At 43.5% G+C, this 14,026-nt stretch overlaps 1 protein-coding gene and 1 pseudogene across 2 annotated transcripts in view; one reads left to right on the top strand and one right to left on the bottom strand.

The window, feature by feature from the left end:
- LOC105467381 (REST corepressor 1) overlaps window positions 1-14,026 on the top strand; it is a 135,144-nt gene that overhangs the window by 55,532 nt on the left and 65,586 nt on the right. The window lies entirely within an intron of this gene.
- LOC105467380 (large ribosomal subunit protein uL23 pseudogene) lies at window positions 9,896-10,375 on the bottom strand (annotated as a pseudogene).

Raw genomic sequence — 14,026 nt, 5'->3', positions numbered from 1 at the left:
AGATGAGAGAACTCTCCTTCAGTCTAGGCAGAGCTGGGATTCCATTTCAGGACTGTTACACTACACCAAATAAACGCTTGCTGCGTTAAAGAATGACTTAACAGTGAATACCTTAAGTCTTCATTGCCCAGTTACGTGAATGGAAGAAAGGCTGAGCAGTGAATTACAAACACCCTCTCCTCTACTTGTCTTCTTCTGGCAGTGTTCTTTTACCTAATTCTGTGTCCTCAAACTCCCTGTTTTCTTTAGGTGATTATATTTTTTGTTTCTTTTAAGCTTTCCTATCTGCTTGTTCTTCTGAACAGTTCCCTTCAAATGTTATGCCATCCACCCACATCTGTATTTCAGTATTTTATTGTGTCCTTTCATTGAGACTCTAATTTGGGTGAAAATTCTCCAAACTGCATTTCTTTCTAGCATATTCTATTTTTGTCACCTAGAATCAGCCTCCCAGCTGACTTTTTTCTATAGATATGTAACAATCACCTACTTTAACATTTTCTATCTTCCACTTAACAAAAATATTACCATTGATAAATAATGAATGCTTAGCATGCATAACTGTGCAAATAAACTGGGAGGAATGTGTATCTGGAATATTTGAGGGGAGTATGGATAAAAAACTATTTGAAAATACCAGCTGTTGAATTTTATAGTGTTACTTATTTATTTATTTATTGAGACAGAGTCTCGCTCTGTTGCCCAAGCTGGAGTGCAGTGGTGCATCTCAGCTCATTGCAAGCTCCGCCTCCTGGGTTCACGCCATACTTCTGCCTCAGCCTCCTGAGTAGCTGGGACTACAGGCGCGCCTGCCACCATGCCTGGCTAATTTTTTTTGTATTTTTAGTAGAGATGGGGTTTCACCTTGTTAGCCAGGATGGTCTCGATCTCCTGACCTCGTGATCCGCCTGCCTCGGCCTCCCAAAGTGCTGGGATTACAGGCGTGAGCCACTATGCCCGGCCTATAGTGTTATTTTTATTTTTTAGTTTTATTATTACTATTTTTTGAGATGGAGTCTCGCTCTGGCGCCAGGCTGGAGTGCAGTGGTATGATCTCGGCTCACTGCAACCTCTATCTCCCAGGTTCAGGCGATTCTCCTGCCTCAGCCTCCCAAGTAGCTGGGACTACGGGGGCACACCAGCTAATTTTTGTATTTTTAGTAGAGACAGGGTTTCACTATGTTGGCTAGGATGTTTTCAATCTCCTGACCTCATGATCTACCTGCGTCGGCCTCCCAAAGTGCTGGGATTACAGGCGTGAGCCATCACACCTGACCTATTATTATTTTTTAATTGAGGCTTGTTTTACTTTCACCCAGGCTGGAGTGTAGTGGTGCAGTCTTGCCTCACTGGAGCCTCCGCCTCCTGGGCTCAGTCAGTCCTTCCACCTCAGCCTCCTGAGTAGCTGGGACCACAGGCGCTTGCCACCATGCCCAGCTAATTTTTTCTATTTTTGGTAGAGACAGGGTTTCACCGTGTTGTCCAGGCTGGCCTCAGCTTCCCAAAGTGTTGGGATTACAGGCATGAGCCACCATGTGCAGCCTATAGTGTTATTCTTTAGTAGTTCATAAAAAGTTCGTGTTAGATGTTTATAGCTGATAGTTACTGTTTGAATCTGTGTCCCCAGCCAAATCTTGTGTCGAATGGTAATCCCCAGTGTTGGAGGTGGGGCCCATTGAGAGGTGATTGAATCATGGGGGTGGATATCCCCCTTGGTGCTATTCTCATGATAGTGAGTGAGCTCTTGGGAGATCTGGTCCTCTAAAAGTGTGTAGCACCTCCCTGTTCTCTCTTGCTCCTCCTCTGGCCTTGTAATATGTGCTTGCTTTCCCTTTGCCTTCCACCATGCTTATAAGTTTCCTGAGGCCTCCCCAGAAGCTGAGCAGATGCCAGCATCATGCTTCCTGTACAGCCTGCAGAACCTTGAGCCAATTGAACCTCTTTTCTTTGTAAATTACCTAGTCTCATCTCAGATATTTCTTTCTTCCTTTCTTTTTTTCCTTCTTTTTTTGAGACGGAGTCTGCTCTGTCGCCCAGGCTGGAGTACAATGGTGTGATCTCCGCTCACTGCAAGCTCCGCCTCCTGGGTTCACGCCATTCTCCTGCCTCAGCCTCCCGAGTAGCTGGGACTACCGGTGCCCTCTGCCACGCCTGGCTGATTTTTTGTATTTTTAGTAGAGATGGGGTTTCACCATGTTGGCCAGGATGGTCTTGAACTCCTGACCTCAGGTGATCTGCCCGCCTCAGCCTCCCAAAGTGTCGGGATTACAGGTGCGAGCCATTGTGTCTAGCCAGATTTTTTTTTTTTTTTTGTAGCAGTGTGAGAACAGACTAATACAATAACCATCGTGTAAAATACAGTTTCCATTTTGAGCCAGGCACTTGGGTAAAAATGAAGAGTAGGTAAAAGACAAGATGTAGTTCTAATTTGAGCTTGTCATTTAGTAATTGAGTAATGCCGCATAATGGCTGTGGGTTTCCGATGACACACACCCTTTTGTGATGTGGGTGGCTTAGGGAGTAGTGTGTTTGTTGGAACCACAGTTCTCTGCAGAAGGAATATGATCAAGTCTGATCTTTGTAACTTAGAATTAATGAGGCCTGTCTGACACCTGTTCAGCACTTTGAGAGGCAAAGATGGGAGGATTATTTGAGCCTGAGTTTGAGACCAGCCTGGGAAAGATAGTGAGAACCTGTCTCTGCAAGAAAATAAAGAAAAAAATTGTTAAAAAAAAGAAAAAAAATAAATAAAATTGGTGGCCACATGTCTTCCCTTTGTTTTTGTTTTTTTTTCTTTTCATTTTCTTTTCCTTTTTTTTTCCCCCCCCTTTCTTTTCTTTTTTTTTCTTGAGACAGGATCTATTCGTCACCCAGGCTGGAGTGCAGTGATATGATCAAGGCTCGCTGCAGTGTCAATCTCCTGGGCTTAAAGGATCCTCCTGTCTCAGCCTCCCAAGTAGCTGGGACTGGAGGTAGGTGACACACTATGCCTGGCTCATTTAAAAAACTTTTTGTAGAGATAAGGTCTTGCCATGTTGCCCAGGGTGGTCTCAAACTCCTGGCTTCAAGCCATCCTCCTTCCTCAGCCTCCCAAAGTGCTGGGATCTCTGGCATTAGCCCCTGTGGCCAACCTTTTTAAATTTTTTTTTTAAAGCTAAATTTTGTTGAATATTTGGATAGGCAATACAGGCATGTGTTACAAAATTAAAAGATGCAAAAGGGTTATGCACAAGAGAAGTAGATTTCTTATGCATTCCTGGCCTTCCATTTTCCTTTCCCTGGAGGTAAACGGTTTTCTGACTTCTTTTGTACAAGGATTCTGTTTAAATACTAGAGAGTGTCTGACCTGTTGTACTTTACTTTAGAATGGCAGGAAGCTGAATGATTCATGGGCATTTTTCCCTTTGTGAAGCTCATTGGCATTCCTTCCTCTCAATACCTTAACTATGGCGTGTTATATAATTTGCTTTTGTTTTTGCTTTATCACAGTCTTTTCCTATGTTTTTTATAGTCTTAATTTTTTAAGCACTGATTTAGGTATCTATTAATAGTTTAGAAAGTTGTGAAGATTATAAGCTCATGTTTGTGAAAGTGTCTAGCACATAATAATAGGTGATCAATAAATATTTCCTTCTAGCTTGTCCGTCCCCTACCTCCCACTGGTTGTATGTGTGAAACAAAAAAACGAAGGAGAAGGCCAAGCATGGTGTATAATCCCAGCACTCATGCCTGTAATCCCAGCACTTTGGGAGGCTGAGGTGAGTGAATTGCCTGAGGTCAGGAGTTCAAGACCAGGCTGGCCAACATGGTGAAACCCCGTCTCTACTAAAATTACAAAAATTAGCTGGGCGTGGTCACAGGCGTCTGTAATCCCAGCTACACAGGAGGCTGAGGCAAGAGAATCGCTTGAACCCGGGAGGTGAAGGTCACGGTCAGTGGAGACCGCGCCACTGCACTCCAGCCTGGGCAACAGAGTGAGAGTTTGTCACCAAAAAAAAAAAAAAAGAAGAAATAAACCTATGAACCGACTAATGCAGTGGATTCCAAAATTAAGATTAAGCTTGTATAACTTGTGATGTTTCTTGATGTACCCATTCATTTGAGTGGAAACAAATCCTTTTCATTCTTTGAAATCACTTTGCTGAGATGATTTTTTTTTTTTTTTTTTGAGACGGAGTCTTGCTCTGTTGTGCAGACTGGAGTGCAGTAGCGTAATCTTGACTCACTGCAACCTCCATCTCCTGGGTTCAAGCAATTCTCCTGCCTCACTCTCCTGAGTAGCTAGGATTATAGGCACATGCCACCACACCCGGCTAATTTTTGTATTTTAGTAGAGATAGGGTTTCACCATGTTGGCCAGGTTGGTCTTGAACTCCTGACCTCAAGCGATCCACCTGCTTAGCCTCCCAAAGTACTGGGATTATAGGTGTGAGCCACCATGCCCTGCAAGCTGAGACATTTTTAAGAAAATTTTTCTGTTTTTTGTTTGTTTGTTTGTTTTGAGATGGAGTCTTACTCTGTCACCCAGGCTGGAGTGCAGTGGTACTATCACTGCAACCTCTGCCTCCTAAGTTCAAGCGATTCTCCTGTTTCAGCCTCCTGAGTAACTGGGACTACAGGTGTGCCACCATGCCTGGCTGATTTTTTGTATTTTTAGTAGAGATGGGGTTCACCATGTTGGCCAGGCTGGTCTTGCGCTTCTGACCTCAAGCGATCCACCCACCTCAGCCTCCCAAAGTGCTGAGATTACTCCCACAGCGCCTGCTCAGAAAAATTTTCTCTTCTCTTCTCTCCTCTCCTCCCCTCCCTCCGCCCTCCTCCCTCCTCCCGGCTCCCTCCTCCCTGCTCCCTGCTCCCTGCTCCCTCCTCTCTCCTGTCTCCTCTCTCCTTTTTCTCTTTTTCTGAGACCAGGTCTCGCTCTGTTGCCTAGGATGGAGTGCCCTGGCACAATCTCAGCTCACTGCAACCTCCGCCTCCCAGGTACAGGTGATTCTCCTGCCTCAGCCTCCCAAGTAATTGGGATTACAGACGCCTGCCACCACGCCCAGCTAATTTTTATATTTTTAGTAGAGATGGGGTTCATCATGTTGGTGAGGCTGGTCTTGCACTTCTGACCTCAAGCGATCCACCCACCTCAGCCTCCGAAAGTGCTGGGATTACTCCCACAGCGCCTGCTCAGAAAAATTTTCTCTTCTCTCCTCTCCCCTCCCCTCCCCTCCCCTCCCCTCCCCTCCCCCCCCCCTTCTCTCTTCTCTCTTCTCTCTTTTTTCTCTTTTTCTGAGACCAGGTCTCGTTCTGTTGCCCAGGATGGAGTGCTCTGGCACAATCTCAGCTCACTGCAACCTCTGCCTCCCAGGTTCAGGTGATCCTCCTGCCTCAGCCTCCCAAGTAATTGGGATTACAGACGCCTGCCACCACGCCCAGCTAATTTTGTATTTTTAGTAGAGGTGGGGTTTCACCATGTTGGTGAGGCTGGTCTCAACCTCCCAACATCAGGTGATCCACCCGCCTCGGCTTCCCAAAGTGTTGGGATTATAGGCGTGAGCCACTGTGCCCGGCCTTCCTTTTTATTTATTTATTTATTTTTTTATTTTTTTGAGACGGAGTCTGGCTCTGTCACCCAGGCTGGAGTGCAGTGGCGCGATCTCGGCTCACTGCAAGCTCCGCCTCCCGGGTTTACGCCATTCTCCTGTCTCAGTCTCCCGAGTAGCTGGGACTACAGGCGCCCGCCACCTCGCCCGGCTAGTTTTTTGTATTTTTTAGTAGAGACGGGGTTTCACCGTGTTAGCCAGGATGGTCTCGATCTCCTGACCTCGTGATCCGCCCGTCTCGGCCTCCCAAAGTGCTGGGATTACAGGCTTGAGCCACCGCGCCCGGCCCCGGCCTTCCTTTTTAAAAAGGTTTTTCTGACCAGGTGCGGTAGCTTTAATCCCTGTGTGTAAGACCAGGCACGGTGGCTCATACCTGTGATCCCAGCACTTTGTGAGGCCAAGGTGGGCAGATCACTTGAGGCACAGGAATTGCTTGAACTAGGGAGGTAAGAAGTTGCAGTGAGCCAAGATCACACCATTGCACTCCAGGCTGGATGAGACTGAGACTCTGAAAAAAATAAAAATAATAAAAATGGTGTTCTTACATTTATGACTTGAGTTATGGAAAGTTTTTAGAGTGTGACTTTTTTCCTAGGAACAGGATGGCTACCTACCTACCCCCAACCCTTTCGTGTATGCTATGGATTATCAGACCCCTCACTTGGGTTCCCCTTACATCACCAAGGTGTGCTTGTCAGTACCAAGAAACCAACACTGATACTAAGTTCCACATTTTATTTAGATTCCACTAGTTTTCCCATTAATATCCATTTCTGTTTTAGAATCCAGTCCAGAGTACTGTATGCATTGCATTTAATTATGATGTCTCCCCAGTTTGCTGTTTTTCACATGATTAGACTAGAGTTATGCATTTGGGGAATTCATATTGTTGGAGTGGTGGGGGGTGTAGTGCATGCTACACCATGATTTATTGCTGATAATGTTAATCGTGGCCAAGGTTATGTTTCTCTACTGTATACACTCACCACCTTCCATACTTATTTTTTTGGAAACAAGTTAGTAAGTCCAACCTACACCTTCCATACTTATTTTTTTGGAAACAAGTTAGTAAGTCCAATCTACACTCAAGTCAGGGGGATTTAAGCTCCATCTCCTGGAGGGGAGTGGGGAATATTTACATAAATTACTTGAAATTCTCCCACAAGGAAGCTGCTTTTTCTAGGGAAGGTCTTTGCCCATTATTCTACTGGCTTACTGGACTTCTTATTTGACTTTTTAAAAAGAACCTCTTTAGATAAGACCTCCATAAATACTTGGATAAATTACTGCAATTTTATATTTGCTTATGAACAAGTGGAGTTTTGTTGATGCAGGGTTGCATGGCCTTCACTATCAAAACAAATGTCTCATCTGATCAGCGTTTGTAAATAGTGAGGTACCAGCATCATTAGGGCTCATAAAGTCTTCCATTTTTATTTTGGCTATTCTGGTGGTGCGTAACATAATACAAACAACAATAAAAATTCATCTTATTTTACTGGAAATTCCTACAGAGTGACAGAATACCAGACAAGGAACCAATTCTGGCACAGTTACGTGTCAAACAAGAAAGCTCTGGGAATGTAATAATGTAATACAGTGTGATCGAGAGAGCTCTGGGCTGGAATAGGCATGGGGTCCTTGACACCATCACCTCTGCCAAGACACTTCATGTGTATGGTTTCCCAACCTTTAAGTAAACTCTATTTGTGAAGTTCTTTGTATCTTTAATAGTTTCTAGAGTTGCTTGAATTTGGGAGAACTTCTTGCAAGGGTAATGTGAAGTAGTGTCACATGGACAGTAACGGAGAGGTATCTCCTGCTGCCATTTATATAATAATTTTCAATTTGGAGGCAGAGAGAGGAGGCAGAAAGTTTGGTAAGGACATTATTACAACCTGAATAAGCCACTTAGAGCCTAGATCAGTGTTTGGGAATGTAGGAGAAGACAGCCATATTCAAGAAGCGTGAAGTAGTTAATATTGAGTTGTTTTTAGGTGGTTTTTCTGTTCTTTTTACTCCAAACACTGACTTTCATAATAAAATAAATAATCTGGTGAGTCGCATGCTCATGGTGTGCTGAGGCATTTAGCCAAGCACTTTATGTATGTATTATCTCATTTAATTCTGTCACTATGGGGTAGAGATTGTCTTTAACCACTGGTTGCAAACGAGAAAGCCCTGTTTGAAATCATTTTTCCAGTGTATTTAAATTTTGTAGGTGCACACCTAGAATTTCAAACTGATGGTCTGAGTTCTGAGCCCATCTGTTTAATTCATCCTAATGGGTTATCTTATGGATATGCTGATTTTAGTAAAGCAACTCTAAGAATGTGATATACATTATGAGTGATACTTGTGGTTTGAATTTTTTTTTTTTAACAACATGAAATTTTGAAGATATTTTGCATAGATTTGCTTTTGGGTAAAACCTTTTTTTTTTTTTTTTCCACATCTTCTGTAATTAATTTCTTTTTCCCCCCTTTTGGGATGGGGTCTTATTCTGTCACCCAGGCTGGAGTGCAGCTTGATGTATAATCATGGCTTACTGCAGCCTTGGACTCCTGGGCTCCAGCAATCCTCCCACCTTAGCCTCCCAAGTAGTAAAAGTACAGGAGCGCAACATCATGCCCTGTAGAGACGGAGTCTTGCTATGTTGTGTTGCCCAGGCTGATCTCTTAACTGCTGGCCTCAAGTGATTCTCCCCACTTGGCCTCCCACAGTTTGATTAGAGGTGTGAACCACCGTGCCCAGCCCAAATTAACTTTTTAACCTGTTCTAAATCAAGAAGAAAATAGATGTGTCTTTTCTGGGACTAGTAATAAGAAATTGATAGCATCTGATTTTTGGCTGTTGTTAAAAAGTGTGATTATTACCATACTGGTAGGCTAAGAAATAGATTGCATGGTAAGTTTCATCCTTTCATCTTCAAACATAATGTTATTAAGGATAGAGATATTTCCTTAGTATGGGGTGACTTGTGTAAATTACTATCTCATAAATTGGTTCAGATTAGTTTTTAAAAAGGGTAAAATTGTATATTAGTGATACTGCTCAGCTCTTTTTCAAAGGGATAAACCACTGTGAAGAGAGAAGGTTGGGGTAGAAGTCTAATAAAATCCTCACAAACCTGGATTAGTAACAGAAAAGTCAGTTATAGGCCAGGTGTGGTGGCTCATGCTTATAATCCCAGCACTGTGGGAGGCTGAGGCAGGTGGATTGCTTGAGCCCAGGAGTTCGAGACCAGCCTGGGCAGCATGGTGAAACCCTTTCTGTACTAAAAGTACAAAAAACAAGCTGGGTGTGTAGTCCTAGCTAACTTGGGAGGCCGAGGTGGGAGGATTGCCTCAGCCCAGGAGGCGGAGGTTGCAGTGAGTCGAGATTGTACCGCTGCACTCCAGCCTGGGCAGCCGGGTGAGAACTTGTCTCAAAAAAGAAAGAAAGAAAAGTCACTTATAATTATGTGGGCTTTAAGAAACCTGACTGATAGTGCTCTGTTTCTAGTTTCACCAAAAGATAGGTAGTAATTCCATCCTCTTTCATGAAACTACAGTATGTCAGTGACTTTCTGTTCTCAACATTTCAAAACCTTGTAAGACTCAGAGGGAAAAAATAGTTTCTCAATAAGAAAAATCTAGTCAACAGTGTAATTATGTATTAAGTGCTTTAGGAAAAGCAGTGGGGGAAGGTATTTCCTAGAATATTAGGTCTCTCATTAGAGGTGAGCAGAGGGAGTTCCTTCAGAACAGGACAGGCATATAAGACTATATCCTACTTCACCTATAGCATATGTGGTTATGCTTATGGAAACATAATTTGAATTGGACATGAGTTTTTGTTTGTTTTGAGGCAGAGTCTTGCTCTGTTGCCCAGGCTGTATTGCAGTGGCACGATCATGGCTCACTGCAGCCTTGAACTCCTGGGCTCAAGGAGTTCACCCACCTCAGCAACCCAAGTAGCTGGAACTACAAGTGTGAGCCACAATGCCTCGCTATTTTTTTTATTTTTTGTAGTGACAGGGTCTCACTTTGTTGCCCAGGCTGGTCTCAAATTCCTGACCTCAAGCAACCCTCCAGCCTTGGCCTCTCGAAGTACGGGGATTTCCAGGCGTGGGCACTGCGCCCTGCCTGTGAGTTGTTAGATTAGGTGATTCTGTAGTATGCAGCACTTTGTTGTCATTTGCATGTTGTACTTTACATATGGTTTTCCCAAGTCATTAAATGTACATAGTTCTGCAACTTTTTATTTTTATTTTTCTGGTGAAAAGATATACATATATTTAGAATTAGCCAGCTGGACTCAGTTTAGATGATCCCAGTTTTGTTGGCAACATCCCAAGCATCATAATCAGGAGCTGGTTGAACGTATGCCTCCTTCTCCCTATCAGGCTGAATCAGGGAGTTGACCATGGCCACATTAGGGTCACAGAGCTTCTTCACAGCCTGTTTGATCTGGCGCTTGTTGGCTTTAACATCCACAGTGAACACAGGTGTGTTGTTGTCGTCTCTCTTCTTCACGGCAGACTCAGTGGTCGGCGGCAACTTGGTGGTGGTGTAGTGGTCAAGCTTGTTTCTCCTGGGGGCGGCCTTCTGAGGATATTTGGGCTGCCCCTGGAGTTGCAGTGTTTTGGGCTGCTGGAAGGTGCGTGATGTGTGGATCTTTTTTTTTCAGCTGTGGATGCCTTTCAACACTGCCTTCTTGGCCTTCAAAGCCTTTGCTTTGGCTTTGGCTTTGGCTTTGGCTTTAGGAGGGGCAGGAGCTTCCTTCTTTGCTTTTGGTGCCATCTTGTGAAAAGGGCTCTGTAGCTTTTAATGTGTACAGTTTCCACAATACGGTTGTACCAGATTATGAGATTATGTTGGACATTTGAGTTCTTTCCAATTTATTGCTGTTTTCAGCAGCATTTGATGAATAACTTTGTAGGTAAGTTTTTGCATAGCTTTATGAATATTTTCTTTTGGGATAAATTGCTGGAGGCTTGGGTAAACTTTGCCAAACTACCCTTCAGAAAGCCTGAACTTATGTACAGTACACTTATGATACGGTTTGGCTCTGTGTCCCCACCCAAATCTTATCTTGTAGCTCCCATAACTCCCACATGTTGTAGGAGGGACCAGGTGGTAGATAATTGAATCATGAGGCCAGCTCTTTCCTGTGCTTTTCTCTTGATAGTGAATGAGTCTCACGAGATATCTGATCGTTTTACAAAGGGGAGTTTCCCTGCACAAGTGCTCCTCTCTGCCTGCTGCCATCCATGTAAGACCTTACTTGCTACTCCTTGCCCTATGCCTTGACTGTGAGGCTTCCCCAGCCACATTGAACTGTTAAATCCAGTTAAACTTACTCTTTGTTTTGTAAATTGCCCAGTCTCTGGTATATCTTTATCAGCATTGTGAAAACACACTAATGCAACTTCTCTCATCATTTTTACTGGACAGGGTTTCTGTGTTCCCTTCTAACATCCTGTTTTGCCAGACTTTTGCAAAGAATTCCATATTGTCTTTTTTCCTAACTCAACCTTTTATAAGGAACTCTTACAACATTAGTGTAAAGGTGTGTCCTTAGCTGGTGGTACAGTAGTTAGAAGTTTTCTTTGGGTCATGGTGATGTTGGGAATAATTGTGTTATAGGATAATCTGGGCCCTCTGTATTTCTTAAGATTGTGGTGCCTGACCATCAGTCAGACTGTAGCTTCAGGGCTTTTGTTTCTCTTGGATTGCTTGGTGGTGAAATGTCAATACAGCCTTGTCCATTCTGATTAGTGTGTTACATTACTGATAGGACAGTGTTAGGAGAAATAGGAGAAACCTGAGCCTAAAACATTTCACTGTGAAATTAATTGGTCTCTGAAGTGTTTTGTCTTTGTTTTGGTTTGAGGATCATATGTGGCTAAATTACATTGGTGGTAAATGATAAGCTTGTTATATTGATAACATGGAAGAAAAGTGTTTGTGGTTCCTCTTAGAGAAAATCGATTCCCAGTCCAAGACACCTGTGAGTCCAAGAGAATGAGAGAAGATGTTATTAGTTAGAAACTGACTATACAATTGCAGTTTCTAGTGCAGAATTAACTTCAGTAGCATTTGATTAGCATCTAACTTCCTTCTTGGGGAATCAGAAAAGGGCTTTAGCTGAGCTCAGATTACTGAACAGTGATTGAGCCAGTTCTATTATTTATTTTTATTTTTTGAGACAGAGTCTCACTATGTCACCCAGGCTGGAATGCAGTGGTGCAATCTTGGCTCATGTCAACCTCTGCCTCCTGGGTTCAAGTGATTCTCATGCCTCAGCCTCTCCAGTAGCCTCTCGAGTAGCTGGAATTATAGGTGTGAGCCACCACAGCTGGGGTTTTTTTTTTTTTTGGCATTTTTAGTAGAGCCAGGTTTTCACCATGTTGGCCAGGCTGTTCTTAAACTCTTGACCTCAAATGATCTACCCACCTCAGCTTCCCAAAGTGCTGGGATTACAGGTGTGAGCCACCATGCCTGGCCTTGAGCCAGTTCTAAGGGAAATTATTCATTTATTTTTGTCAGCTTGTAATATTGCAAATCATAGTATTTTTGAAATAACCTGCCCATGGGAATAGAGTTTATGCCCTTAAAGGGGAGAGTGCTATTATAAAGAAAGGTACAAGAAGAGAGGGAGTGGGTGGCATTCCAGAGATCAGGGCTACATGAGTTGCTGCCCAGCCTACTTGGTTCTCAAACTTGTCAGTCTGGATTGCTGTGTTGAAGGAAAGGGAATAGAACAATGTACTCCCTTTCTAAAATTTTTCATTAATTGTTTACCTAACCTTTGTTATGCATATTAATTTACTTAACATTTACGAAGTACTTATAATATGCTAGACACTGAAGGTACCAAGGTCTGAAAGATGTCAAATAATAGAGGAGAAAGGAAATAATAATTGCTATTATTGATCAGGTATTAAGTACAGACAGTTCTTGACTTAAATGGTCAACTTAGGATTTTTCAACTTTTTTTTTTTTTTTTTTTTGAGATGAAGTCTCGCTCTGTCGCCCAAGCTGGAGTGCAGTGGCGCGATCTTGGCTCACTGCAAGCTCCGCCTCCCAGGTTCACGCCATTCTCCTGCCTCAGCCTCCCGAGTAGCTGGGACTACAGGCGCCCGCCACCACGCCCGGCTAATTTTTTGTATTTTTAGTAGAGATGGGGTTTCACCGTGTTAGCCAGGATGGTCTCGGTCTCCTGACCTCGTGATCCTCCTGCCTCCACCTCCCAAAGTGCTGCGATTACAGGCATGAGCCACCACACCCGGCTGGATTTTTCAACTTTAAGATGGTACAAAAGTGCTACACATTCAGTAGAAACTGTATTTTGAATTTTGATCTTTTCCTTGGCTAGCAGTATGTGGTGTGATATCCTTACATGAGATATTCAGCGCTTTTTTTTTTTTTTTTTTGAGACAGAGTTTCACTCTTGTTGCCCAGGCTGGAATGCAATGGTGCAATCTCACTGAAACCTCTGCCTACCAGATTCAAGTGATTTTTCTGCCTCAGCTTCCCAAGTAGCTGAGGTTACAGGCATGCACCACCATGCCCGACTAATTCTGTATTTTTAGTACAGATGGGGTTTCTCCATGTTAGTCAGGCTGGTCTCAAACTCCTGACCTCAGGTAATCCACCCACCTCAGCCTCCCAAAGTGCTGGGATTACAGGTATGAGCCACCGCACCTGGCCTCAACACTTTTTTTTTTTTTTTTTTTAAATCAGTCTTTGTTAGATGGCCTTGCCCAACTACAGGCTAATATAAGTGTTCTGAGCATATTTAAGGTAGACTAGGCTATGATGCCCATTAGGTTAGGTGTATTAAGTGCGTTTTTGGAGTAAAATATTTTCAATTTGTGATGCATTTGTCAGGACTAACACTGTTGTAAGCTGAGGAGCATCTGTATGTACCAGGTACTTACTTAATAGGTGGCCTTTCTAATCCTCATAGAAACCCATGCAAGGTAGGCATTATCCTCTCCATTTTTCTTTAGGATTAGTGAAGCTAAGTAGCTTGTTCATCATCACTCAACAACAAAGTGGTTATAATCAGATTCAGGTCCACTATGGGACTGAGTCCCAGATGTGAGCTCAGATCCTGACCAGTGTTAAGGATCTAAGTGCAAGTGACTTAACTCCTCTTTTCAAATGTGGACTACAACAGTTCTTATCTCATAGGGTTTTTTTGGTGCATGTTATGTGACAGATAGGTGAAGTGGTTAGCCCAGTTACTGGCACATAGTAATAGTTAATATGGCCGGGCGCGGTGGCTCAAGCCTGTAATCCCAGCACTTTGGGAGGCCGAGACGGGCGGATCACGCGGTCAGGAGATCGAGACCATCCTGGCTAACACAGTGAAACCCCGTCTCTACTAAAAAATACAAAAAAATAGCTGGGCGAGGTGGCGGGCGCCTGTAGTCCCAGCTACTC

This window comes from Macaca nemestrina, chromosome 7 (assembly GCF_043159975.1).
Source record: "Macaca nemestrina isolate mMacNem1 chromosome 7, mMacNem.hap1, whole genome shotgun sequence".
In the NCBI taxonomy this organism is placed as follows: domain Eukaryota; kingdom Metazoa; phylum Chordata; class Mammalia; order Primates; family Cercopithecidae; genus Macaca; species Macaca nemestrina.
The sequence above is the reverse complement of the archived record's forward strand: the minus strand, read 5'-3'. Positions and strand labels throughout refer to the sequence as shown.